General features: G+C 42.5%; 1 protein-coding gene and 1 long non-coding RNA gene across 2 annotated transcripts in view; one reads left to right on the top strand and one right to left on the bottom strand.

The window, feature by feature from the left end:
• Window positions 1–27,231, bottom strand: part of LOC142567368 (uncharacterized) — a 996,706-nt gene that overhangs the window by 69,178 nt on the left and 900,297 nt on the right. The window contains exon 8 of the transcript XR_012825184.1: window positions 8,836–8,874. The gene's annotated coding sequence lies outside the window, so the exon portion shown is untranslated. The remainder of the gene's footprint in view (window positions 1–8,835; window positions 8,875–27,231) is intronic.
• LOC142567488 (uncharacterized) lies at window positions 1,440–26,418 on the top strand. The gene is made up of 3 exons (XR_012825189.1): window positions 1,440–1,784; window positions 8,725–8,897; window positions 25,920–26,418. It is a non-coding gene; the product is annotated as an uncharacterized LOC142567488 (long non-coding RNA).

The raw sequence follows: 27,231 nt of genomic DNA, 5'->3' as shown, positions 1-27,231 counted from the left end.
GCAAATGTAGTCTAGTCGCATCCATCGCACCATTCTGTTCATTGAAGGAGCTTGATTGCGTTCCACCACAAGTAAAGCACTCTCTCTGCATATTTCCACTCGGAATCCTACATACTCACCAAATCAACAGGTCATTAAAGTTTAAACGTTTCCGAAAGCGCCGTTTGCAAACCCCGTATAAGTAACCAAAACGTTTATGCCAGTTTTGAGCGCTACCGCAGCGTAAACAACACTGATGCAGTGTTACCCAAGTCGTCCTTTATTGGTCTGAACAAAACGCTGCAACGTCATCCGTGTAAGCAAGGATATGGACTTCAGAACAGTGAGCGCAAACTGCATGCGAACAGAAATGCGCAAATTGTGCTACGCACTTGGACACATTTAAGAGGGCAACATAAACGCGCAAAAAGACTGGCGATATCCCCGACACACTTCTGCGACCTCGAAGGCTACTAAATACTCTCCAAGCAACATATTTGCGAGAAGGCGCCCCTGATGATCGTGGCGTCTGCTACGTCGTCTGCTACAGCGTCACATGATGCATATACTAAACAAGAGAAGGAACGTTTAGTAACACGCGCATGTACATAACTTGCTTTCTAAATATTTTAGCCAACGCTTTATTGCGCAAATAACTGAGTTAGTCATGAAAATATGAGATGACATGACAGCAGATAAAAGTCATACATGGCTTGGATTTCAATTTGACAGGAACTTAGATGCTTACGTAAATGTGAACAGACACACTTTCATTGTTGGCCAAATTATTGAGGATGACTAGTTTGTCTGACTGGCTGTTCTTCAACTTGTATGTTGTAATGAAAGTGAGAAACTGCGGCGAATGGGCGTGTTGTCAAAACTGACCGCTTATTAGTAATGGTCAAAATTTGCTACGTCAATATATCTTGCAATTGAATAGGAAGGTTTACTTTTTGTTTTCACAAGGAATAAAGCTCAAAATATGCCGCATTTTGTTCAAAATTTAACCAGTGATAGCGGAATTTAACAGAAACACATAGTTGCCTAACTTTTGTGCTTACTTACATTTTCATTGTGCACAACTTCAATTCTTAATAACTGCGCGATTATTGAAATTGTTTAACAAGTGATAATAAAATGCAACCGGTACAAATTCTTTTCTTTTAATTTTAAACTGCCCAATGTAGCCAGGGTTTTGCAGTTACACATGGGGCAGGTTGCTTGACTTTTATGCTTTCAATTGCAATTTTTAATTTGTTTTGTCAGTAATTCTTTGTAAAAATAACACACTTTAGTGTCCTAAAAGTTTATATTTCATTACTTTTCTTTACTTTTTTTAACGCAATTACATTGCCACTTGCAATATCAACCAGCCGGTCTTCAGTGAAGGTATTCTATGGTAGAGCTACGCAGACGTGAAGAAGCAACTTTTTCGCGCCGTAATCTAAGAATTACTGGCGACCACGCTGTGTAAGAAAATAATTATGACGTGTCTAGCTAGCTAAACCATAATGAATTCCTTTCAAAAGGTGGCGCAGGCGTCGAACAAGGCGGCGAAGCGTTGACGAAGCCAGGAAAACAACATGAAATGTTATTGTTACCGTGTTCACATTTCTGTCGGCTACGACTACTACGACTCCTAGTTAAACGGTTGAACGTTCTTCGGTTCTGCAGTCAAGTATGGGCGAAGATCAAACGCTGTTGGTGTGTTCGCAATGTGCGTGTGACGGGGATCGAAAGTGACCATAGAAAGCGCCTAGCCAAAGTCTGGCTCGCAGTGAAAGTATACGCGCCCTCGAATCGGGGTAAGCAAATCTAGGACCGACGTTTTTTTCACAAATGACCCAGCGGCTATGGTGTGTCCTGTTGATCGCGAAGTCGCAGCGTCCGCTTTGCGAGTGTAGACGCCCGATGCAAGAACGCCCGTGTACCGCGAGCTTTGGCTGACGCACCAAAGCAGCCGATGTGTTCATAATTAGTCCAAAGCCCCTCGACTACGACGTCCCTCAACTCAACGTCGCGGCTTTAGGATGTAAAGCCCCACGGCAAGTTATGCGTTGCATAATAATTGATTCCTTATAATCAGCTTTGCCACAGTACAGCGCTGAAATGTGGTGAAGAATACACGATGTACCGCGGTAATACAGTAAAGCACAAGACCGGAACGGGGGCAATATCACGGGGCTCAGTACGTTTTCCTTAAAAATACACGCGCGCACGCACCGTCTCCGGTCAGGGTACGAGCACAGAGATGTTTTAAGTGTACAGACATGACTTCAGAGCTATTATCTGCCGTGAGTGTGACTATTTTGTTTGACCCGCCTTTGCGTTGCCCGTATATGAGATCAAAACAAGGCATATTACGCGCTCCTTAACTAATAAATCACCGAAAGCGTTGTTTCTATATTATGAGCTGCCACCTTCGGTATGGTAAAAGCTCTTGGCAGGAAATGAAACGCCGTCTAATGAGAAATGGTCGAAAAGTCCCGGAAGCGCTCTGGAGTCGAAGCTCACGTGTATTCAATACCGCTCGATTAACGGTTGTAAACTGTGGCATGATCCGAACCTGCGACTCCTCAAAAACAATTCACTGTGGCACCTTGTATAAGTTGACTTCATTTCCGTTAGCTTGCTGTAAATAAGGAGGTTATCTTTAATGATGTCATTTAATACTTACAAAGTTAGCACGTGCGGAGTTCTATGAGATGCACATCTCCACGTCGATTCTCTTGATCTTGGAAAAGAACTTCGAATGCCTTTTCATTCTTTTGTAGTTAGAAAGAGACACCACAGATATAAAGAGTAGACACACAGTTTGAGACATTGCTTTATTATCTGGCGTCAGATCGTCTCGTGTGATGACCAACACGGATTTCCACGAATCTAAAGTAAACCGCTGTTCTGAGACCTTTATGTAAAGTTTTGCAGCTATTATAGCCAAATCTTTGTCCTTACGGATTCATAAAATTATTTCCTTGTTTCTTTATTCTTTTTTGCTCTACTGCAAGTTGCTTCTTGGTCAACGGGCATGAAACATCAGCCCTCCCCAAACACGGCGCTGCCAAGCCACGACACTGCAATACAGGAGGCGCAACAGCTTTTGTTACATTTTGAGAACCTGTACAACTACATGTCATTCCCTTTTCATGCTGTAAAGCTTAATTTCATTTGCCTCATGCTAAAAGTTACACGATGCAAGACCCAAGGTGGTGGCGTATACTATAGTGGCTTTCGCGTTGCGCTTGCAAAGCCCGAGGGCGCAGAATCAAATCCTAACCGCGGCGGCCGCATTTCAACGGTGGCGAAATGCAAGACCAGCGTACATTGGATGCACTATAAATAAACCAAGGTGGTCAAGATTATTCCGTAGTCCCCCACTACAGTAAGCCGCATAATCGTATCGTGCCTTTGGTACATAAATCCCCAGAATTAAATTTTTTAACACGATTGAAGTATAATAGACGATTTTACAACAAGAATCGATTCATTTCCTTAATATTTATAGCTGAGTGGTCGACAGGACCGTTTTCATCGCTTCGCAGCAGACTCGCATATAGGGATGTAAGAAACACCAAAGTAGAAGGCTGTGGACTACGTTACACTACATCTTATACTTTAAGGTTACATAAATATAAGTACTGAAGTGACTATGCGTTCGTATCTGTTCGAATGCGGCCTTCGCGGTAGCGGGTCGAACACGCGAAATCGTGTTCAGCAGGAGTACGCCACGTCGACTGAGCTACAGGAACTACAGTGACGCTTTGTATGTCTCATAAAAGGCACCGGTGTTGCTTCTGTAGCTAACAGAGCACATGGCACAAACCATAGGCGTATATACCGAGGGGGGGGGGGGGCTTATTATGTAATCTGCCCTTCAATTTTTGAAAGTAGCCACTGTCGGCGGCGTGCTATAAAGTCCAACAGAAGTACAGCTGAAGCTAAATTTCCTTTCTTAATATATACACATCTATATAGAGAGAAGTCGTAAGGGAAAAGCAGAGTCACCACATAAGTAACGGTTTTCTTTACTACGCATCCTCTGATTGGACAACGAGGAATGCCCTTTCTGCCTTCTTGGGACGCCCTGCATCGGACGACGCGCGGGATTCACCATAGATGCTCGCGTTGCGAACTCCTGACGCTGGGCCGTACCCGCCGCAACAAATGTCACCTTGCGCGATTTTCATCATGCCCAGATTTTTGGGGCCGCTATATCCGTATTCGAATCAGCTTGCTACATTTAACCTGCGGGCGAGGGGGAGGTTAGGATAAAGTATTATAATCAGCCGCACCCAACGATTGTGTGCCTTAGGCATGAAATCATTGGATTATCTAATGCTGGAACTTTTATCTCTGTCCAGAGATAGCCTACACAGGGTTCTTTTTTTTTTATTGAAGTGAATGTTAGGAGAGGTTGGCGCCTCTATGTGGAGGCACCGGCTACTCCTTGTCACTTGGCAGACGAAAGAAATTTGCGCAAAAACAGCGTTGTTGTCTCAGTATCTTATCATCATAAAAAATCGAATCAACTTCTTACAGGTGTAACTGTCAGCACATATGCCGTATTAATATATAATAATTTAAGTGATATATATATATATATATATATATATATATATATATATATATATATATATATATATATATATATATATATATATATATATTATAAATGTAATAATATATAGATTATAGATGTAATAAACGAGAAGCCAACAAATGATATGACTAATAAAAATCGGGCCGCTCTTCTATAACCCCCTTTCTTCTCGTTTATTACATAAGAGGATCTCGAATTCGGCTACATTGATGCCTTCAGGTAGCATATGTGGGTTCATTGACCAGTTGCCTTCAACCGAAAAGATCACGTTCTCGTGACGCCTGCGGCAAAAAGGACGTTCCACGTCCGCCGCCAAGGTCTGTGAGTGGTGGCCCTGGCTAACACTCCCAGGGTTCTACTAGGACACATACATACCCAAGAAAGAAAGAGCATCGCACGCGAAATGCGAAGGTTGTGTGTTAGGTTCCCACCTGCGGCAAGTTGTTTTTTCATCCACTTTAATTTTCATTAATTTATCGTTTCTTTATTCAGTTATTAAGCACAAGTAATTTCCCCTATGTTGTCCTTGGTGTCAGTGTTTGTTGGCGTCTTATGATATCGTCTGAAGAAGACATGCGTAATCTTCCTTCATTATAGTCAAGGTTTTTTTTTACCATTAGTTATTGTCCGCGTGTGATTTATCCGCTGTTATGAGCCCTAAGATTTAAAGTTGCAGCATCATCGTTCAATTCGAAAACTACTACAAGGTAATTTGTGTACAAATTTAAGGCAAAATTGTAGCAGCCGTCATCGGCTTCAATCGTTCCCAAGCGCTTCGCCCTTTCTTCTTTCAAGCAGAATCAAAATGTTGCTTTCGTCTTTTCTTTTTTGTGGCGTTAGACGCTTTATCGCTTCGGCAACGCTCGGCCACCAGCACGCATTTGCACCGTCATGTAATAAGAGCCGCATGCCCAGATACCTACACCAGTCATAACGCCCTGTCGCGGGCCAGTCTCGCTGCAGCCGACCTTGTTCATCAATCGCACGCTTGAGAGCAGCAGAATAACAGTGCCCAAGCGCCCCGTCACATGGTATTTTTTCATATTTCGCGGGCTTTCTTTGGAACGCTGAAAAAAGCATCACGGGAAATATGTCGTGTTGGAAACAATTTATTGAGAGGTTTCTCAAGGTGCTCTACAACTTTCGTATCACACTTGGGGTCTGCAGCCAATACTTAAAAAGTTAAACAGGACTAATCCGTTAGTTAATGGGAAAATTAAAAAAGAAGCCTGAGTACCTCTAGGCCAGTGCTAACATTATGCATTCGGTTCAACATGTCCGGAGTGCCTTTCATTTTTAAAGCTTTCGCTGAAGTTATTTGGGACAACGTGTATACACAGGACACTTTTTTAAAGTATGAGATACAAGAAACTGTAACTTTTACTGCAGCTGTTCGAAAGAAACAGCTTCGTTGGAAATCGGGTTGTAATTCTCCATGGTCGCACACATCTGCTGTCTTTTTGTTTTTGTTGTGAATATTGCAAGTACTTTATGTTAATAGTACTACGTTGGTCTATAACCTCGAAAATACAATTACCTAAACTAGCAATGCATTTATGCTGTAGACTTATACACGAAGTACAAACACCAAATTACAACACCAAGTACAACACCAAGTACAAAGGAATCAGCCTTGGGAGCACAGTCTAGGTGGGCCGACGGCTCGTAGCTTTGCGTGTGCTACGTTCTCGCTGCTCAGTTTGCGTTGAAGCGATAGACAGCACAAAGGTCACTTCGCTCGCTACTGCTGCCGCGCTTCCTCACGCCAGGGTTGTGACAGCGAGTGTCCGCGGTCATCGAGCGTGATTTGTGTATGGTTGCATGTGCGCGCTGACATCATGTTTGTTAATTTAGTTACTAAGCTAGTGTTTACAAGTTTATACGGCCGATAAAACTACTAATTTGCCAGTTTGCTATCACAATCGCTGCTTCGATTCTAGGACGAAACCGCGACATTTTGCAATAGTAATTCATTAATATATATATATATATATATATATATATATATATATATATATATATATATATATATATATATATATATTAATGAATTACTATTGCAATTACTAGTGGCACGACATGCCATAGAAGGCATGTCGTGGAGCGCCGAATCCGTAGCCTATACTTCACAATTATTTGCTTTTTTACTCAGAACAAAATAATGCAGCATGTATTTTGCATATAACAGATTACCAATGAGGAGAGACAATGAGGAAATTTGTGCGAAACAAAAAATGGTGGCCTGTTCTAGTGCGCGAGCGGAAATGTTCAACTTTTCGACGCGTTAATAATAAATATTAATAAATGATTTTATTAACGGTGGCACGTAGGAAAGATAAAATATAGATTTCTGCGCGTTTAGCATATAGCAAGGTATGAACAGAAACACGCGACAACAAGACACGTTAAAAAATTTAAAAAAGATCCATTTTCTAGTACTTGTTCAAAAACCATGTTTGCCTTCATTTGTTTGTGCTGAGGGCTCGCGCATAATTTCGAGTTTATTTTATACCAGTACCAAAGTTCTGTAAAGTAGGTAAAAGAGCATGAAAACAACAAGTTTTATTAACATTTCTTATTCTCTCAAAGTCAGAACGTGATGCCGCAGTTCCCACTTTTCTATCTTTTTCTGCTGAAACAAAGGCAATAATGAACTTCGAGCAGTTGTGAAGTCGTGTTTGCTTAGCAGAAATCCTGAGACTAGCACCACAAGAGATATCCGAATTCAAAGTGTGCTACGCAGTGCATTGGCGTTCAAGTTTCCCAAAATAATTTTTCTATCAGTTTGATTGATTAATTAATTAATTGATTGATTGATTGATTGATTGATTGATTGATTGATTGATTGATTGATAGCAGTCGGGTAAGACTTTAACTTGAAGGCCAACGCACTGTTTTAGCTGATTTCGGAGACAGATACATCTGAATGTGGGGCTCAGCAGGCATGACTTCGCTTGTGCTCGGCTTCAGTTTCGCAATCGCACCATATAACCTAAAATAACTAATTAAGAAAGATATATTTCATTGCCAACTTATGTCGGCCTAGTTCCGCAGAGGAATAACGGGTCTTTTATTTTATTTTATTTTTATTTACAATACTGCCAGTCTCATATCGAGACCATAGCAGGTGGGCATATGATTATACATACATTTCATGGTTTATATACCGAACGGTAAGAACATGAAAACACGTAAATGGAAATACATAAAACAGGTTCAATGCACAATTTTACAACACTAATAATATGAATAACAAGAGAAACTCACAGAAATAGTACACTTCAGGTTACATGTACGTAAGGAATATTACAGTGTTGTAAAAACAAAGAAAGAAACAAAGCGGGTAAATGTTTAGCTACAGTTAAAAAAATGGGGGTTCTGACAATTATATATGCATAAGATCTATTCTTTCCTAATTAATTATTTCGTTTTCTAATAACTTAACAAAATCAGACTGCGATACTGTGTTAGTTACAGATGAATCTAGGTTATTCCACTCGCGAACAACACGGGGGAAAAAGGAAGACAGAAAGGTATCGTTATTACAAAGGAACTCGTTTAGTGTATATGCATGATTATGACGAAGTACGCGGGATTTAGAAAAGGTAATGTACGCAGAGGCATTTATTTTTAGTCGGCTGTGTAATATTTGATGCAGAAATTTTAGACGAGCTCGTTTTGCTCGTACAGCCAAAGTTGCAAGCCCTGACTGTGTTAGAAGAAGAGTAGGGGAATCACTGCGCCGGTATTTTCGGTGGATAAACCTAATTGCCTTTCTCTGGATCCTTTCCAGTTTAGATATGTTTGTTTTAGTGTGCGGGAACCATACGACATTAGCATACTCAAGGACAGGTCTCACAAATGTAATGTAAGTTAAATGTTTGACGTTAGTTGATGCCAACCGCAGGCACCTTTTGAGAAAGAAGAGTTTTCGTAATGCACAAGAAGTAATGTTGTTTATATGTGCTGTCCAGTTAAGGTCGGACGTTATTGTTAAACCAAGATAGTTATGCTGTTTTTTTTTTTTTTTTTGCTGATTCGGTTTTTATCGTCCAGGGCTGCCGTGTAGCGAGGTAGGAATACGAAGGTATCCCTTTTGTGTGTCTGTTGGCATGGGCTTATAGCTGAACTGGAACATCGCCCAGGCGTTCCACGTCGTGCTACCCAACGGCATTTCTATTGGGATTGAGAAGCCGTAACCGAGCCACCGTGTCGGCCCGCTCTTCCGAAGGACAGAGAACGAAAGTGGAACTCACCTGCATGTCAAGACGATGCTTGAAGACTGGAGTGTCGGTCTGCGATGGAAAATGAAAGAATGGTACGTCAGTATATATGTATCTCTTATATGTATATATGTTCAACAACTCTAAAGTTGAATTGCAGCTGATGATTGAAGGCGTTAGTCGGGAAAGTGTAAGAGCAGAGTTGAAGATTCATATGCAGAAGACAAACGTAATGTTGAATACCCTGGCAAGAGAACAAAAATTCATGATCCCCAGTCAGCCTCTAGGGTCTGCGCAAGGAGTACGTGTATCTAGGTCAATTGCCCACAATGGACCCTGATCACGGCAAGGAAATATACAGAAGGATAGAAATGTCTGGGAGCGCATTCCCGCAGGCATTACCAAACCATTACCGGCAACTTACCGCTATCCTCGAAAAGAAAAGTACAATCATTGCACTCTACCGGTACTAACGTATGGGGCAGAGAAACGCTGAGGTTAAGAGGCTTGAGCAAAAAGAGCTGACTGCGCAACGAGTGATAGAACGAAACATTTTAGTCGTAATGTTGTCGATATTAGAGCAAACGGGGGAAGTCGATTTTCTAGTTGACGTTAAGAGGAACCTTTAGCTCGGGCCTAACTCCGACGCGGCCTATTCAAATACATGTTAACGTAAAAACGCTTTTATGAGAAAACCCCTGGACCGATTTAAATGACATTTGTTGCATTTGAGAGAGAAAGGTCAATTCTAGTGACCGTTGGAAGCTGAATTCCGATTTAGGTCGTGAATGTTTGACAAATATAGAAGCACGAAGTTTAAAAATTAATAGCTCTGCATCAAGAACAAATATCGCAGTTGTGTAAACGGCATCCATTATATCATTGAAAGCGGACAAATTCGACATGTAATTTTACAGCTTACGTGAATTTGTTACGTTGTTTACAAGGGTTTTGCAAAAGCTGTATTTCCATATAACTAATTCTTTTTCACTTCATGTGTGACATATCAATTTTGTCCGCTTTAGATGAACTATTTGATGCAATTGACAGAATTGTATTATAATTTTTCGTTGCTCAGTTACAGAGTTGTAAACGTGATAATTTTTTCTTTTTTGAAAATTTCCGATTTTTGCCAATCTTTAGTAAAAAATTGACAAGCAAAGTAAAAAATTCGATACCAACAGTCACTAGATTTTAAGTTATTCTTTTAAGTGCAGTAAACCTCGTCAAATTTGGTGCCGTGGTTGCCCAGAAAAACGAATTCTCCTTTTACATGTATTTAGATAGGAGCGCCCGAGCTAAAGCTTCCTCTTAAGAGGAAAGAACGGAGCTGGGGAGGTGATGTAATGCATAGGACAGATGGGTGCCAAGAGAAGGCAACCACAGTCGAGGACGGCAGATAATTAGGTGGTCTGATGAGCAGATGTCCTGTGCTCTTTTGCAAAGAATATTCAGACCGATCTAACTACTCCAATTTACTACTATTATTGGTGTTATTCTTCTTATTGTTGTTGTCTTTGTCGCTGTTGTATGCGGGCGCCAGCATTATTATGACATCAAAGTGTCTTAACACATCGGAACCGAGCTTATTTTTTTTAGCGCATGCCTTTGTTTCAGCACGCAAAAAACGTAAACTCTGACAAATTGTAAACAGCTGCTTATGCTGTTCCGCGATTTTCCGACTTTGAGAGAGCTAGTGTACAAAAATTACGAAACTTTCTATGCTCTCATACTTATTATACCTACCAAAGAGAACTTCGTAAAATTCACTCAATTTTTTTTTTTACGCAAGCGCATAGCACAACGAAAAAATGGCCGACCTGGCTTTTGAATAAAATTAAGGCAGCAAAGTCGGCCACTTTGTACAGTTTTAATGTTTTGTTACCGTGAACTTATGGCGAGTTACTTCCTGTTCACACTTGGCTACATGTTAAACCAACAGCAAAATTTATTTAGTCTGTTATGGCGCCAGTATATCTAATTTTGGCGGCAAAATCTGAAGAATCGCAAAACGTCGACAATTTGAGAGTTTTCGCGCGCGAATTAAGAAAAACAGTCTTCCCCATTTCGATTTGTTATCTGTTGTATGCAAAAAAATATGTGCCATCCTTTTAGTCCTAGTACAAAATAAAGCAATGAACAGTGCTGTTCAGGCTGAGGTGTTCTGGGCCCCATTACTTGTCCTTTAGAATGTTGCACTGTGAAAACGTCAACTTTAGCTATGGCTCCCCTTTGTGCTCCGAATAAATAAGCAACCTAATTACGGCGGCTCACTGGATATGGCGTTCTTCTGAACACGATGTCGCGGGTTCAGCTCCCTGCCGCGCTGGCCGTAGTTTAATGGAAAAGAACGCAAAGACAACCCAGTACTTAAATTTAGGTAAACGTGAAGGAGGTGATATGATATAAACCACCATCTTCTGCTGCGGCGTCTCTCATAGCCGCGCTGATGTGTTTGAAGCAAAGAAAACGTCCCATCAACCTAACAATGAACCATACACATTATATAAATAAATCGTTTTTTTTCCTGAATTTGAAAAAAAAAAGTGTATTACACTTGCATCGCGCATACCTTAGCATGATATAACAATAATTAGCCTTTACAGCATGAAAAGGGAAAGGCGGCGGATGGCGTAGGTCCACAAAAAACGCAAAACGTTGTAGCGTCTCGCCCACAGCGTCGTGTTTTATGGTGGCGCCTGCCTGATGTATAAGGAAGGATGTATAAGATTATTCAAATGGCAAGTTGAGGCTAATATACGCGCGAAACTTTACTTCAAACGTCTAACAACACAGACCGACTTGAGACGTTTTACTTCAAACGTTTAAAAACAACAGCTGACTTGAGACGCGTGGAAATCCGTGTTGGTCATCACACCACCAAATTTGACGCTACATGAAAAAGAAATACACCTAAGTATATTTACAGCTCATTTCTTTAAGCAGAACCCACGTACGCACGCACGCACGCACGCGCGCGCGCGCGCGCGCACACACACACACACACACACACACACACACACACACACACACACAAACACACACACACACACACACACACACACACACACACACACACACACACACACACACACACACACACACACACACAAGAGCAGACATGCGAAGTTCTCTTTCGGCCGCAGTCAAACTGAAAGATAGAACGGCCTTCAGACACACTCTTGCATCGCAGATGTGCCATAGACACCCAGCTTTTTTATGTCGCATACGGAAAAGACCAACTTCAGATTGTGTACACTATGACACCATGGAAGCCTCTGTAGAACATATCCTCATCGAATATTCACAATTAGACCAACATTTTTATATTCACTTTAGGGTCAAGTGCGTATCTTTACGCTGTAGAGGGGGTACCGAAACGACCGATCCAAGTCTCCTGGCAACGTACAGGCTGCGTGGTGATTTTTTTTTTCGGTGTTTAAAGAAAGCCTACGAAATATGATATAAAATCAAATGACTGCGCTCATAAGTAATGACCGCCTCTTCAGGTTGACCAGCTCATGAGAATTGTGCTATCTGCCATAGGCAATTTTTAAAAGCTTTTGAGATTGTTCGCTGAAAAACCTCGTTCATATACAAACAGGCAAATTCACGAGCATACAGGATAAAATAAACGCACATGTAGAAATAGGCCCCCCTTGCGTTAGCGCTAAAACAATACAATAGTATCGAGACAGGTAATACTGCCATAGCAAAAGTAGTAAACGGGAAATGGTTCGAAGAGTGGTCTCTTGTATAATTTGATTTTCATTATGCGGAATCAATATTCGTTTTTGTGGAAAAAGAAGTGGAACCTCATCAGTTTTCTATTTTCTTTGCTGAGGTATACTAACAGCCAGCTCTTTGCACATGTCAGTTCAGTTTGGCACGGAATGCCTTGGACCATGCAATGCATAACGTTCGCGCGTGTTCGAAGGGCCGACTTTGGTCCTTTAATGATCGGGCCCGAATCCGGCCCGCGCCCGTGGCTTCAAGCCTCAGCCCGTCGAAAAACGCATCGGACGGCCCAGGTTCTCGGGTCGGCCCGGGTCCGGGCCCATGCAGTGCTCTACCGTGAAGTACCGGGCTCGCCGCGTTATGAAAGGAAATGCGGGCAAGGTAGATCACGATTACCGCTGTGGGACGTAAAGCAAGCTCCGAAGGGTGCAAAGAGCGTAGGAGCTCCTTTTTTCCCCTTTCCCCTTATTTACTACGACTGGCAAGATCTAGGTGTTGTTGGTAATAGTAGCGGTAGTAGTGGCTTGAACACAACGCTTGAAACGAGATGGCAGACCATTGCGCAACTCTACTAAGCACATACAGACGAACTACTGAAGGGGACTTTGCAGCGACACTCCGTTACGCTTATGCAAACTACAGGATTTCCCTCTCAAATTAATCCAAACGCGATCCGATTTATTCCAATCGCCAATTACTGTAATCAAAGCAGAACGTCCTTCAAGAACATTCGAATTACGAGGCAAGCAAAATTTTGTGAAAATGTTAAGATTTGAATTCCTTTGTTCAAAATAAATGAGCAAGATGGGGCACGAATGGTTTTCTTTCCATGTGACTAGCGACAACGTTAGAAGATTTCTTTTTTCTTTTTTTTTTCTTTTGTGAAAGTGGCACAGACAGAAGATGTCAATTCTAGAACGTTATTCCCCAGAAAATTCTAGCATGACATTGTTACGAGAGCGAATGACGCACGCCCGATGTCGTCGTTGCTCTCAATTTATGCATCTTAGAGTGATTCAATGATCACTATGCACTGGCAGGCTTCGGTCACTAGTAAATTGAAATAATTATTTCTACTAGGCTGACAGTAGCCTCCAATCGAAAACGTAGTCATGAAACCCAATCAGTAACCACACTGTGAAAGAAGGAGCAAATAACTAAGCAACTACACCTTACAGCTAACTAATAGGACTAAAGTCATTAGTGACCACTAGTTACTAAAATATTATGCTAAGTTCTTCCTGGTTTACACACAATAATGACATGAATATGGAATGAAATGTCATAAACGAGTAATTCCACTATGCTTACTGTGAACTCGTATGATTAAGTCAAGAGTGATAATGAATAATTTATTTTACTGGTGCAGTGGTAGCTTTCTTTCGCGCAAGTCGTCATTGATATCAATCAAACAGTCATTAAGTGAGTATCTATTTGGTTACCCCTGCTGACTGATTACGCCCAGTCCTTAGCGATCACTAATGACGCTCAGTTCGATTTTTTTTGTATTTTCTTATAGCTTAGCGTCAATAATATTAAATGAAAGGTCATACAAACGATGATTAATATATATAACGAGGAGATGGTAAGGTAGAATCACTATATAGTGAAAATAAATCGCTTTGTTTAGTGTGTTTAGTGATCATAAATTGTACGTTAAGCTCGATGTGCTCATACTTTTATAGAGCATAACATCATAAATATCTGATCAAAAGTAATAAATATGGTTCTTCGAATATAACTAGAATATGGTAGGATTGAGTCACTAGTGATCACGAATCCCTTTGTGTAGTATAACAGTGGTAGTTTTCATCCACTGATTGTCACTTCTACGATTGAGTGTCATTATAAAGCTCCTTTTTCTGGCTCTATGGCAGACGGTGTCGAAATAATGGCAATCACTATTGATTATATTCATTATAGTGTTCTAGACTATTTACAAATCTAAACGTTATGGATATCAAGTGAAATGATTCCTAAATGATAATTGATTTAAGATAACTAGGAACTGAAAAGACCGAGTCGCTAGTGTTTAAATATGTGAAGCGTGTAGAATGAACTTAACGTGAATAAATGCTCCGTTAATACGAAGATAAGCAACAAGACATATTCAGGAATTTTGAACATTGCCCTGACGGCGATCTGTTGAACTTCCCCGCGCTGCACCAGCATAGCTCAAAGGGCAGCATTTATAAACATTCTATTTTGAAATGCCACCTGAATTCCAACAGCTTCAGTTAGCAACGCCGAAAGGGTATGCCCTTCTAATAACATACGGGTATATACGGTTCTTATTAGTAACCTTCCTGCTGCGTTATAGCAGTGTTGTAATCCTGACCAAAACGCTGCAATATAATATATAGAAGACCCAATGCGACAGTCACCACCGGAACGTTCAGCACTTTGCTCGAAGTCTCGTTCTTCTATGCTCTACAGCTCACCGCCTCCGGCTGTACGAGAAATCGTTCTTATGCTGCGTCGACTCCGCAAGGTGTTAGGAAAGCGTAGCGGTGTTAATTACGAAATCGCTCTCGTCGACACTAACAAGTCGCCTTCGAAGTTACAAAAAGATGCCAACCACGGATCTCGTCTGGCCAGGGTATTACTGGGCTACTTGATTTACATTGTAACAAGTACTGGGACGGTGCTTCCGCCACCCAAATGGTCATGTTACGGAGCCAGTTGAGGAAGACGCCTGTGCATGGAAAAGCATAGGAGTTGACGTTCTCGTGAGCTTTTAGCGTACTACCTTGTCTGTCTGCAACTGCGCCTATGAAGAGTGTTTCTACGAATAAGTTTTGTAATATTTAAAAATAACTGTTCTGAAACAAAAGGACGGTTCCTTCAGAGACATGGTGACCACGGTGTGACAGGTGATTCGAGGAAACTAGTCATTGTTTAACAAAACTCGAACAAATCATTCATAAACATTTAATTTCACCGGGCTCATTGAACTGGAACATTAAGGCCAGCTCTACGTACAAGCCCTACAATTTATGGTACAAGCCATTTCATTTTTTGGATCTGTAAAAATGCGAGGGGTCGCGAAACCGTGGCACCGCGAAATTCGGCTACCAAAGTGCGCCAAATCCCGGCCACGGCGGCCGCATTTTGTTGGGGGCGAAATGCGAAAACACCCGTGTACTTAGATTTAGGTGCACGTTAAAGAACCACAGATGGCCGAAACTTCCGAAGTCCTCCACTACGGCGTCCCTCATAATCAGAAAGTGGTTTCGGCGTGTAAAACCCCATAATTTTAAAAAGCGCGCGAAACCGGAACCGTGGGAGGCTGCGGCATGCGCGCAGCCGCGCTCTTCGAGGCGACGTTCTCCTGACGTCAAGAAGCGGCAGGCAGCCAGCGCGCTGCGGGTCCTTGCTCTTCGCGCCGTTTCCTTTTACGTGAAATGAATCGGTCATTGATTGACTTTTCGTATGATATCTATGAATGCATGCTCCGCGACAATCCAAGAATATTGAACTGCTCAATATTATTAGCGATCACTATAGCTACTACGCCTTATCTATTTATTTATTTATCATTCTTTATAGGTCCAGTAAAATACATTGGTTATGAAGGCATACAGTCAGAAAATACAATGGAGGGGAAAAACAGGTCAAAGAAATCGCATAAGTGGTGGTGGTGGTGGTGATAAACTTTATTGAAAGGGGGAAGGGTAAAGAGGGTCGCATAAGTGCGTATCAACATGGTACACAAGCAATAAACAAACGAATAGAAAAAAATTTAAACTGTGCCAAGACACTTAAAAAGATACCGTGGTTCGAAAGGGCAAGCATAATAGAAACGCTAATAGTTGAACAGTGACACATCATTACACAGTAATTAGTCATACAGGGCGTGTAGTTTTTCACGAAAAGCATCCCGGTTAGATAATGTAGCGCTATCATCGGGAATGCTTTTTGTATTTACCGTAAACGTGCATGAAACTGAATTTGTTACGAAGACGACGTGCGTTCAGGTGTGTGCAAGCGGCTGATAGTGTGAAGTGTCGTTGTAGACATACCGATGGAAAAGACATGACAAGGAGATAGTTCAGCGTACATCTATTTTCTGGAGTGAGATATCGAGATAGGTTACGCTGGCATGACGGACATAATTACGAGAAATAAACCGCGCGGCCCTGTTTTGAATACTTAATAACATGCCAATTAGATAGTCTTCATGAGGTGACCAGACAGATGGAACAAATTCTAGATGCGGACGAAAGAATGAAAGGTAAGCTTATTTGCGTACACTGGAAGTCGAGCTAAACGTACATTCCTAAGCGGTACCCTAGTGTTTTAGATGCTTCAGAACAGATAGCAGATATATGCATGCTCCACGAGAGATCCGGTGTTGGATGAACACCGAGATATTAATGTGATGAAGCTCCGGTAACTACGGTATAATTTATTAAGTACGAAAAGTCGAAGTTAGTGCGCTTACGGGTGAAGGAGAGCCCCTTGCATTTAGATGAGTTCATAGACATCTTCCAAGTGTTGCACCAGCTGGAAATTAGCTCAAGGTCATTTTGAAGAGAAATATGATCATCAAAACTGTTAATTGTACGGTAAATAACGCAGTCATCAGCGAACAACCTAACAGAAGAAGGTAACCGCAGGGTAAGTCATTGATGTATATTAACAATACTAAATCCCACAACACTTCCCTGTGGTACACCGGATGTTACGTTAGAAAGCTTTGACGAAAAGAAAGTTACAAAACCACGACACAGTTAAACAATCTAATCGAAGTGCGGATAATTTAGAAAACTGGCGACAATGAGCAACTTTTTTGAAAGCTTCGGAAAAGTAAAAAAAAAAGCGGAATCGGTTTGTTTGTTACTGTTCATGTTAAAATGAAGATGCGTTGTGAGTTCCAATAACTGAATCGCATGACTAACCCTTGCTAAAACCATGTTGCTTAGAGAAGAAAAAATGGTTAGATTCAAGGTATTCATAGATATGTGGCGCTATAAGGTGTTCAAGTAGTTTACAGAAAATACAGGTTAGCGATATTGTTTTCCCGGTGTGCGCTTGTCGCCAGTTTTGAATATCGGTGGAACCTTAGCCACCTTCCGGTATTTAGGCAGCTGTCTAGACGCCTATGATTGCCTGAAAGTATGAAATAGAATTTGACTGTAGAAATAGCAGAGGTATTTTTTTAATCTTCGAATTAATAAAGTCCATTCCAGATGAAGTAGACATTTTAAGACGATCAAACAAATCGCCAATGCCCGTCTGAGTGACCTCGATTGTGTCATGGATGCAGAGATTTGATCAGGTACAAGAGGTATACTAGAAGAATCCTTGTTGACGAACGCAGAGGAAAATAACTCATTGAATATAGTTGGACATTGTTTCTCAGGAACAGGAGTCTCTCCCGCGAGTGAAGTGATGTTACTAGCAGAGTTATTAGGGGGCAATGGCTGCCCGAAACTTTTTTTTTGTTATTTTTTATAAGAGAGGGCAAATCTTGAGAAAAGTGTTTATTCTTTCCAGTCCGTAAGGCTTTACAAGTAGTTTCCCAAGCTATCTGTGTACGCATGCCAGGAAAGGGCGTTATTCACTCAATTAGCCTTATTGTACGAACGCTTCTTTTCGTTTCTCGGTGTTAGGAGCTGCTTACCGAACCATGAGTTTCAGCTATCATTTTTCATGACAACTAATGGAACAAATTTCGCTACGAGTTCTAAAATTTTATGTTTGAAAAAAACCGAGTTATCGTCTACAGTCCGTGAATAAAACTATGGCTGAAATATTAGATTGTAAAAACTTTCTCAAGTTCCTTTGTTCAAACTGCAGTAGTCAGCTTTATTATAATCTCGGATGGTTAACAGTGTTACCGCTAAATGATTGGGGAGCAGAAACTTTAAATTGTGGTAGCCTGTGATCTCTAAGACCTTCGATACACATTACCGGTCCTGTAGTCTCAGGCGCACTTCTTAACAACAATTCCGGGATGTTGGTTCCGCGAGCATGCTGGTCAACTTGCGATAAATTATAGCTTCGTGTTAAGGAGCCCTACAACGTTACGTTATAAATTTACGCAACCGCCGATGCAAGCAAGCATTCTCTTATGCCAAAAACCTGTTATGAGTGGAACCGCCTTCCCTCTTCTATCGCCATTTTAGCCGATGCGTCATCATTCAAGACCGCTGTGGCAGATCATCTTTTAATATGACTCGAATTTTGCTGGGTTTTTTTTCTTTTATTTTGTTGCTCTTACTGTCTGTTTATCTCGTCCTTGTCCTTATAGGCTTGAATGCTTTTTATTTGTAAACCATGTACCCACCCCCTCTGTAATGCCCATTGGGCACCCTGAGGGTATGATAATCAATAAATAACAAATAAATAAAAATAAATCGGGCGGTGACCCGCAGCATTGTCTGAACAGCCCAATCAAACGCTCATGTCGTTTATAGGTCACTTTTGTCTGCTTTCAAAACGAATAACATCGCCTACATTGAGCAGTTTCCTTGGCTAACAAGAGGCGAAGAGCATGGTCAAGTGGGAGAGTGTTCGGATGAGGCCAAGCACGCGCGCTGAAAAAAAAAAAAAAAAAACCGGCCGAAGACGCAGGCGCCGGCCTCTGTGATTGGTGCGCTTTCCCTTACATTGCTTGCCGTGGCTTGTCTACAATTGCGGCGGCGTGCAACGGACACTTAAAAATGCCGCCCCCCCCCCCCCCCCGAACAGATCCTCACCAAAGAAAAGGTGGCAGAGCGATGTCGTACACGTGCCCAAAGGGCTCGATAACGTTATGCTACGCAAAAAGTTTTGTTATACGCAAATAAACCCATGCTCTCCAGCAGGTGCGAGTAGCCAGGGCCTGGGCGACCGGAACGGGGCAGTCTCCGGCTATTGAGAAAAAAATCCAGTCTTGTGCGGCATATTAATGCATCTTTAATGCGTACACGTCACTTTGACGCCATGAGTTTTCGCGGTTTTGTGACGTCGAGTGAAAGACAGGTGAAATGGCTGCAGCCCGATACCTGTTGGGCAATAGCGCAGGGTTAATGGCAAAAAGGCGTCGAATTAGGAATAACTATTTTTCTTTTGTTCGATTGAATCATGGATAATCACTGTGTACACGTCATGCCAGAATGGGAGTTAGCCCGGTTTTCGCGACGTGGCACGACAGACGCGAAGTGGGGGTGGTGCGAAAACATTTTTGACCAATCCCCGAGGGCTCATTTCAGAGTTGGAATAGAAAAGTTTGGAATAGCTTTACGTTATAGCGCCCAAGTTTACAAAGTCGGTGGAAACACGGCAGCAAGACGAGAGAACCGACGATTCAACTAATGAATAATTGAAATCACCCAGAAGGTAAACAATATCTATGTTAAAAGTTCAATGGCTCAAGCTATATTATCACGCAGGTCTTGACAAATGACGAAGCGGCATCAGGTGGCTGACAGCATGCTTCTAACAACAATCTTATGGAGGAAGCAACACATGTAACTCAAACAATCTCAACGTTAGCGCAAGCATTGATTGAAAAGGAGGGTAAGGAACTGACCGCTAAAAGGACACCGCCCCCTCTGTTTCCTACTCGGTCACAACGGTAACTACAGCTACAGTTATCGGAGAGTAGTTCTGCGTGCGTGACATCGGAATGAAGCCATGTTTCAGTTAGTATCAAAATGCCCGGTCTACTATCATCTAGGTACGCGCAGAAGTAATCACGTTTTGGCAACAAACTTCGAATCTTAGTATACATATAACGATGGCGCAGTGAACGCTGGCCATGTTATCACTGTTGCATGCACGATTATATTCTGTAGCTATGTGGTAGATAGAGCAACGCCATCAGTCACATGGTCAAACAAGCAGGTCTTATTAACCATGCGCATTTTATGCAGTGATAACTTGAAAGGTTCTTTTGTTAGTCTTAGCAAATTCGATTAGCCTTTGCGTAACTTGCCACGTTGAAGGATAAATGTCTTCAGGTATCGAGAACGCGGTTCCTTCCATATTGTGCGCAGCGGACACAATACCTAGTTTGACTTTGAAAGAACTGAACTTTGCAATAAGTGGTCGACATTTTTCGCCGTGAAATCGGCCCGAACTATGAACACGTTCAAACTGTGGGATCACTGCCGTCACCCCTAGATGCTCAGAACAGAAATTAATCAATTTCTACTCTGACGCGGCCCAATCTTAACCTGGGCTATCGCCTATACCAAAAGCAGGAAGTTTTTTGTCGGAGACGGCTTTCCGCATCGTCGCATCTCAGCGTAACAGAGAGCAGGTGGTCTCATATTTCACGTAACTGTGTGTTGGGTGCAGCAGATCCGACGGGATTCACTGAAGCAGCAGTTGTTTCCAGTGTTTGAGCTCTTTCAGTGGCTTACGGAAAGGAAGCCTAAGCTTGCTTTCCGTAGCCTCTTGTTTTTTTTTCACAAGCCTCAAGAAGTATGGTAGCCTGTCCAACTTCAAGTCTGCGCATTGTTTCTAAACAGACTCAAGATGTAATCGTGACATGCTCAGGCCCGGAATTCAAGGGTTTTCACCTAATCGTTCGTTTATTGTCACTTCAACAGTTTCCGTTGGCGACGCGGACGAATTACGGCTATAGCTGCCACAGTAGAAATGTGATTTTCCCTGGCAATGACTCTTCGTATGGTATCCTTAATGTTCTGGGTTGTATATACTCAACAACACCAAACTTGCAAAATCACTTTCACTAGTCACTCTCGATATTTGTCATACTCTTCACCTAACTGCTTGTTTATTGCACCTTTATCCTACATAACTAGACACTGAAAATGAAGTTAATCATAGTAAACAGTTATTGTAACACTAGTGACTCAGACGTTTCACTCAGAATCACATTCTAAATTGCCGTCATTAATTATCTATATAGCTAAGATTTCTAAATAGTCGAGACTATTAAAGCGAACATATTCACTAGTGATCACCAGTATTTCGCCCATGTCTGCTGAATATTGAAAGAGAAGTTTAATGAAAGAGATTCATAGAAATCAATGAATTAAATGAAAACAAAGTGATTCGTGATCACTAGTGACTCAGTCCTACCATTTCCTAGTTATAATAGTATTTGAACTACCTTCTCAGTTTTCATTTGATATACGCGACGCAGTGCTGCTTAAAAGTGCGAGCACATCGATCACAATCATACTAAACAAAGTGATTTGGGATCACTAGTGACTCTTCCCTACCTCCTAGTTACAGTAGAATAATTGTTTGTATGACTTTTTGATTGATTTCCATTACGATATAGTCTATAATACACGAGAACCTCGAACGGAGTCTATCACCAATGATCACTAATATCCGGGCATAATCGGTGAGCAGCGGTAACCAATGAAGTAGTCATTTAATTACTAGTGGATTGCTATCAACAATGACGTGTATGGATAAAGGCTACCACTGTCATGCTGTCTTAGTATTAGTATCAGGTCCACTCGGACATTTCATATTTATTTTTATCCTCTTTTTCTCCCACTCGCTTCTGGAATCTTTTAATCCCATTCCCCATCCCTATAAAGAGTAGCATGCCAGCGGTAATATACGCGCCGGCAAAATTCTGTTTTTCGAATAAAGAGCCTCAGCCTTCTCTCTCGCTCTCTCTGTCATGCTAAGCAAAGTGATTCGTGACCACTAGTAGCTTAGTCCTTCGACTCCTAGTTATGATAACTGAGTCACTATTTGAATTACGGTTTATTTGATATTCATGACGCAATGCTGTACGAAAGTTAGAGTGGGCGTTATCAGTTAGCAATGCTAACTTAAATGCTAATTTAATTATAATGCGAATGACACCAAGGGACGACATGCACGAGTCAAAACTACCATTGCACCAGTAAAATGAATGGTTCATTATCGCTACTGACTTCATAATATCAGTTTCCAGCAGGCCTCATTGTTGAATTACTGGTTTTGTGATATATTATATTCATGACATTAATGGTGCGTAAAACTATTATGTAAAACCTAATATGACCATGCCATATTTCCTTATACGTCAGGGCGCGAAATTGCATCGTAGTAGCACATTCGGGTCCATGAGTTTTAACATTATCGACGAGCCCTTTCTCGTCAATTGAGCAATGGACGAACTTTTTGCCCCTGTAGTGCGGCTTCGCCGCATAGCAGCCGAAGAAAAGCGCCCCATGAAAAGAAAAAATTTAGCCAGCGGAATAAAACCAAACTGGTTCTCCACATAGACGGATACCTAAAAGATATGCCACTAGAGTGCAGTTAGCGGATGAATTCTCGCTACGCTGCAGTTAACATTTTAAAATTCACCCCATGCATTTAAACATGTCTATACACCGTGTCTTAAGGTGCAACGCTGTGGAGGCTAGAGATATTTTTTGCAGTAGATGCGTTCGCGCTTAGAAATAGTTCGGTGCTCCTTGAACCGATTTTTATGAAAACTTTCTTTATATAAGCCCAGTTCTCAATAAAAAAAATTTTTTTTTTACCCTTAGAAACAAACACACCATGCACTCATGCGGCTGCTAGCACGATGTTTCAAATCAATTTACTTTTTGTTGTTTTTTACTTGCAGCCCGTCGCGGCAGCCTCACGTGAATGCTCACACGTGCTAACGCCGCTGGCGCGCCGCGAAGCCTAGACGGGAACGCGCGGAGTGATAGATTTTCGTGGCCGGACTTGTTCAGTATCTTCCACAGCGTTGCGCCTGATGTATGAAACAGAGTATAGAAAAGTGTCAAGGGACAAAAATCTAACCAGTGGAATTCAACTAGACGCGATACAGAGCACAAAACCATTGTCGGGATCAAGTACCTACTGTGCAATTTGCGAAAAATTTAGAATATCGATTGCTAAGCAATCGATATTTAAAGGAAATTTCACGCAGAATCTCCTGTGGGAGTTATCTAAACGATGCGTAAGCATTTGCTACAAATATCATGCCGTTTCGTCGTCGTATGCTGCTGTGTTTGGTATAAATGCGACAAACACAGCGAAATAAACATGAAACTGAGAAGCGCGGTTACAGCACTGAAATCTTAACTGAGACCAGCATGAGGCGACAACGAAGACACGAGTAGTACCATTGTTCACAGGATGTGGACGTAGGATGAAATGACGAGATATTTTGTAAAGGAAGCAAATATATACACCATTTTTTATGTGCACTGTCTCTTGTTTGATTCTTGTTGCGTTTCTTCTTTATCTGCAAATTAAATGACAGTGCGTTAGGATGAGGCCGCTGCTTCGCGGAAGATGAGCGCTTCCCGACGCGTGCTGTAGTACGTGATGTAATTCAACAGTGTCACGTTTGGTAGACCTTGTACGTAGGCGTGGTCGATGACGTTGCGTCCTCTTGATGCGGACCATTATCAACCGTGATAACCCATATTCCGTCGGCGGCTGGGCATGACTCGGACGCGAGGGCCCTGTCTTACAAGCGATCTGCGATGATACAGAATGCGTCGAGTGCTGGTAGCTTCACGTGCGCTGTGTTCTCGCCGCTTAGTTCGCGTTGAAGTGAGAGGGCAGCACGAAGGTCAATTCCCTCGCTGCTTCGGGCCCTATCTTAGAAGCGATCGTCTTACGTGACGGACACACGGACGGGTTTCCTCGTTGGGTAGGCATTGCTTACGCATCTAAAATGCCTCCCATAGAGTTACGCCGACCGCACCGCCTCAGGGCCGGCTTCGCACGTACTTGACTGGAGCGGGTGAGTGGGGAGGGTGGCTGGCCTGACCGCATAGTAACACAGAAATTTCGGGGGAGGCGCATGCCCGGTGTGCCGCGCCCTGGCTACGCCCCATCGATTATCCACTGCAAATTAACATTTCTGTCGTATCACATTGCAATACCAGAAACACAAGCAACACGGACAGTGATTACTTCAGTTCTTAGAAGAAAGAATAAGACATTCAATACCACTGGAAATTAAAATATCAAATGACTTTCGTTGTCAATTAAAAGGTTCCAATTCTCTATCATCGTTTTGTTCATAAACTCCCCCTGACCTATAATAACATGATTGTGGTTTTGTCCTCTATGTACGAACATACTTCCTCTTGTTGAAACAGCATTGCCGCCGTAGAAATTACGTTCCGATCGTTCTGTTTCGATCGTTTGCATTTATCGCTACATTATATCTGCCTTTTCCGATACCACTTACACAACTTGTCATGGCTGCGTGGTGCACTTACTATGCGTGCAGAATACGTACATCATTATTTGTGTGAGTGTGTACTCGGGCGCTGCACTACGGCGGTACGGTTGCTGCTTTATAAACTATTTACCACTTACACAACTTCTCATGGCTGCGTGGTGCACTTACTATGCGTGCAGAATACGTACATCATTATTTGTGTGAGTGTGTACTCGGGCGCTGCACTACGGCGGTACGGTTGCTGCTTTATAAACTATTTACCATGAGTGACTTTAGGTACGTTCGATTCCCCTGCACCACATGAACCAGTTGACGTGGTGCTACAGACTGCCATTCGTTTCAGCGCTGCAGCAAGGGCGCCCTCTGAACCCCGCCATTCGTTCCAAAAAGTGCAGGGAAAGTGCACGGCTGTTTCACGATTTTGCTGCGCCCTCCCTACTTTCGGTGGCGCTTGGTGCAGACGTACAGTTCCGAAACAGTAGCACAGCAGGCGACACAGCACACATGACCCCGCTTATGTGCGTCTGCTGTGTCTACGCAAGCGCGGGATTAAAGCCTTATAAGCCGATCATACCGGCAGTTCAGGACTTCTAAAACTTGCACACTCCGGGCACATTAGTCGGAAAAAACACCTGCACCGCGTCTGCACCTTGACATTCGTTTCGGGTGTCGTGCTGTGCCTGCAACGCATAAACTGAGCTGCACAATTTCTGAACTTGTCGTGAACCGCCGTGAACTGGTTCACAGTGGTGCAGACGAATCGAACGGACATTTCACTAGCTTTTGATTACTGGCCCTGCAATTAGTAAATGGTCCAGTACTTAATTAATAAACATTACCCGTTTTCTTACTTTACTTTACTTACTTACTTACTTACTTACTTACTTTACATTACCCGTAATCGCTTACTAGTCATTTACTGTTCGCATACTATTTATGTACTATTTATTAGTGTGTTAATTGCGGGATCAGATGAATATGGTGTATAAGCTTTGGGTTTGGGTGCTAATGTTTTCGACCATTAATCTGCAGTCTTTGTATTTGAATAAGTGCTACGATTAATGCGTGTGATTTCATGAACTCTTTAAAATACGCAGCGCTCCAATAAATGTTGTTTTGCACCATCCACTCCTTCTTTCATGTCATTCTATTGTCTCAGTTTATCTACTTAAGCCACACCTGGTGTCCCTGTGACACCCACCTGCGGTTATCTAGGTCACCCCTCCTCACCATCGTAGAACCTTGTATATCCACAAAGCTCGCAGGAAATGCTCCTTGTACACAACCCGTGTTAGGGTTGGCGTCGGACACCACGGGCGATACGTCATCCCCCTACCCTCTACTTGGTCGGAGCCCACGGGCGACAGGTCATTCACCCTACCTTCTACTAGGCCGGTGCCCACGGGCGACAGGTCGTTCCCCCTACCCTCTACTAGGCCGGAGCCCACGGGCGACAGGTCATTCACCCGACCTTCTCCCGGATTCGTCGAAAAGAGGATCGACTTCTCCCTCCCGTACTCGGTAATGCAGGAGGAGGGGCCCTCTCTCTGTGCCTGTCACGTGTCATCGACGGAAGCAAGATCCCACCCACACTTGTAGAGAGCCTATTTAAGGGGCTCCGAAATGTACTTTTGATATACTTCATACTTCATGCTGTTCTTATTTTCTTTCAACTACCTTTGAATAAACCATGCAAGTTTCGCACTAGCAAATCGTCTCGCCCCTGCTTGGTCGCCATGATCTACCGGATGCCTGCAGCCCGCCGACAACGCCACTCTACCCAATAAGTAATGTCGGTCGAGCTTCGATAGGCAGGCGCCGCTACTTCTCGGCAGCAGTACGGTACGCTACCCTGGAGTACGCAACACCCGGCGTTACTTAGAAGATGGATGCATGAGTCAGCTGCTGTCGACATGGTGTGCTTCAGCAAACCAACAGAGCCAATCGCTCTGCCGCATCTGATGGTCTGCCAAAGGTTTGTTGGTACTCACAATGGGTATGTCTACAGTCCGTCAACAGTCCGTTTACAGAGTGACCAACACTCTGCTTATGCACATGTATACCCGTGACATGGGTTAGACAAGGTGGAAAATAAAATGCGAGACAGCGTCCATCATCAAACCCTGTAATAACCCTTAAACTCATAGGCAATATGACAGTCACCCGTTAATCTGGTTTTTCCCTAACTGTACAGCTTTTTCCTGCAAAATTGCTAACTGGAAACAAGAGCCGCAAGGATTTGAGAAATTAAGCGATTTACTAAGGGAAAGAGCCAAAGCAACAGCTAAACAGGAAGGAAAAGCGAAAATTAACAAATTAATCGTTGTTTAAGAAACTATTTATGGATCAATATTGTCACGTGGTGGTGCCGTTGAAAAACACAGTAGCAATACTGTGAAAGACAAAACTAACTTTTATTGGGCGAACCTGTGCCCACGAAAACAGGCTACACTTATAGCACAACGATAGCGGCGAACGCGGTCGGCGATCGTCGAAAATCTGCTCAGCGGGTCAAGCGCGTCGGCTTTTATACAGCAATCGTCGAATGTTCCAGACTAATCGTTCGGACC

Source organism: Dermacentor variabilis, chromosome 1, assembly GCF_050947875.1.
Source record: "Dermacentor variabilis isolate Ectoservices chromosome 1, ASM5094787v1, whole genome shotgun sequence".
NCBI classification, from domain to species: Eukaryota; Metazoa; Arthropoda; class Arachnida; order Ixodida; family Ixodidae; genus Dermacentor; species Dermacentor variabilis.
This window is presented reverse-complemented; position numbering and strand designations above follow the sequence as displayed.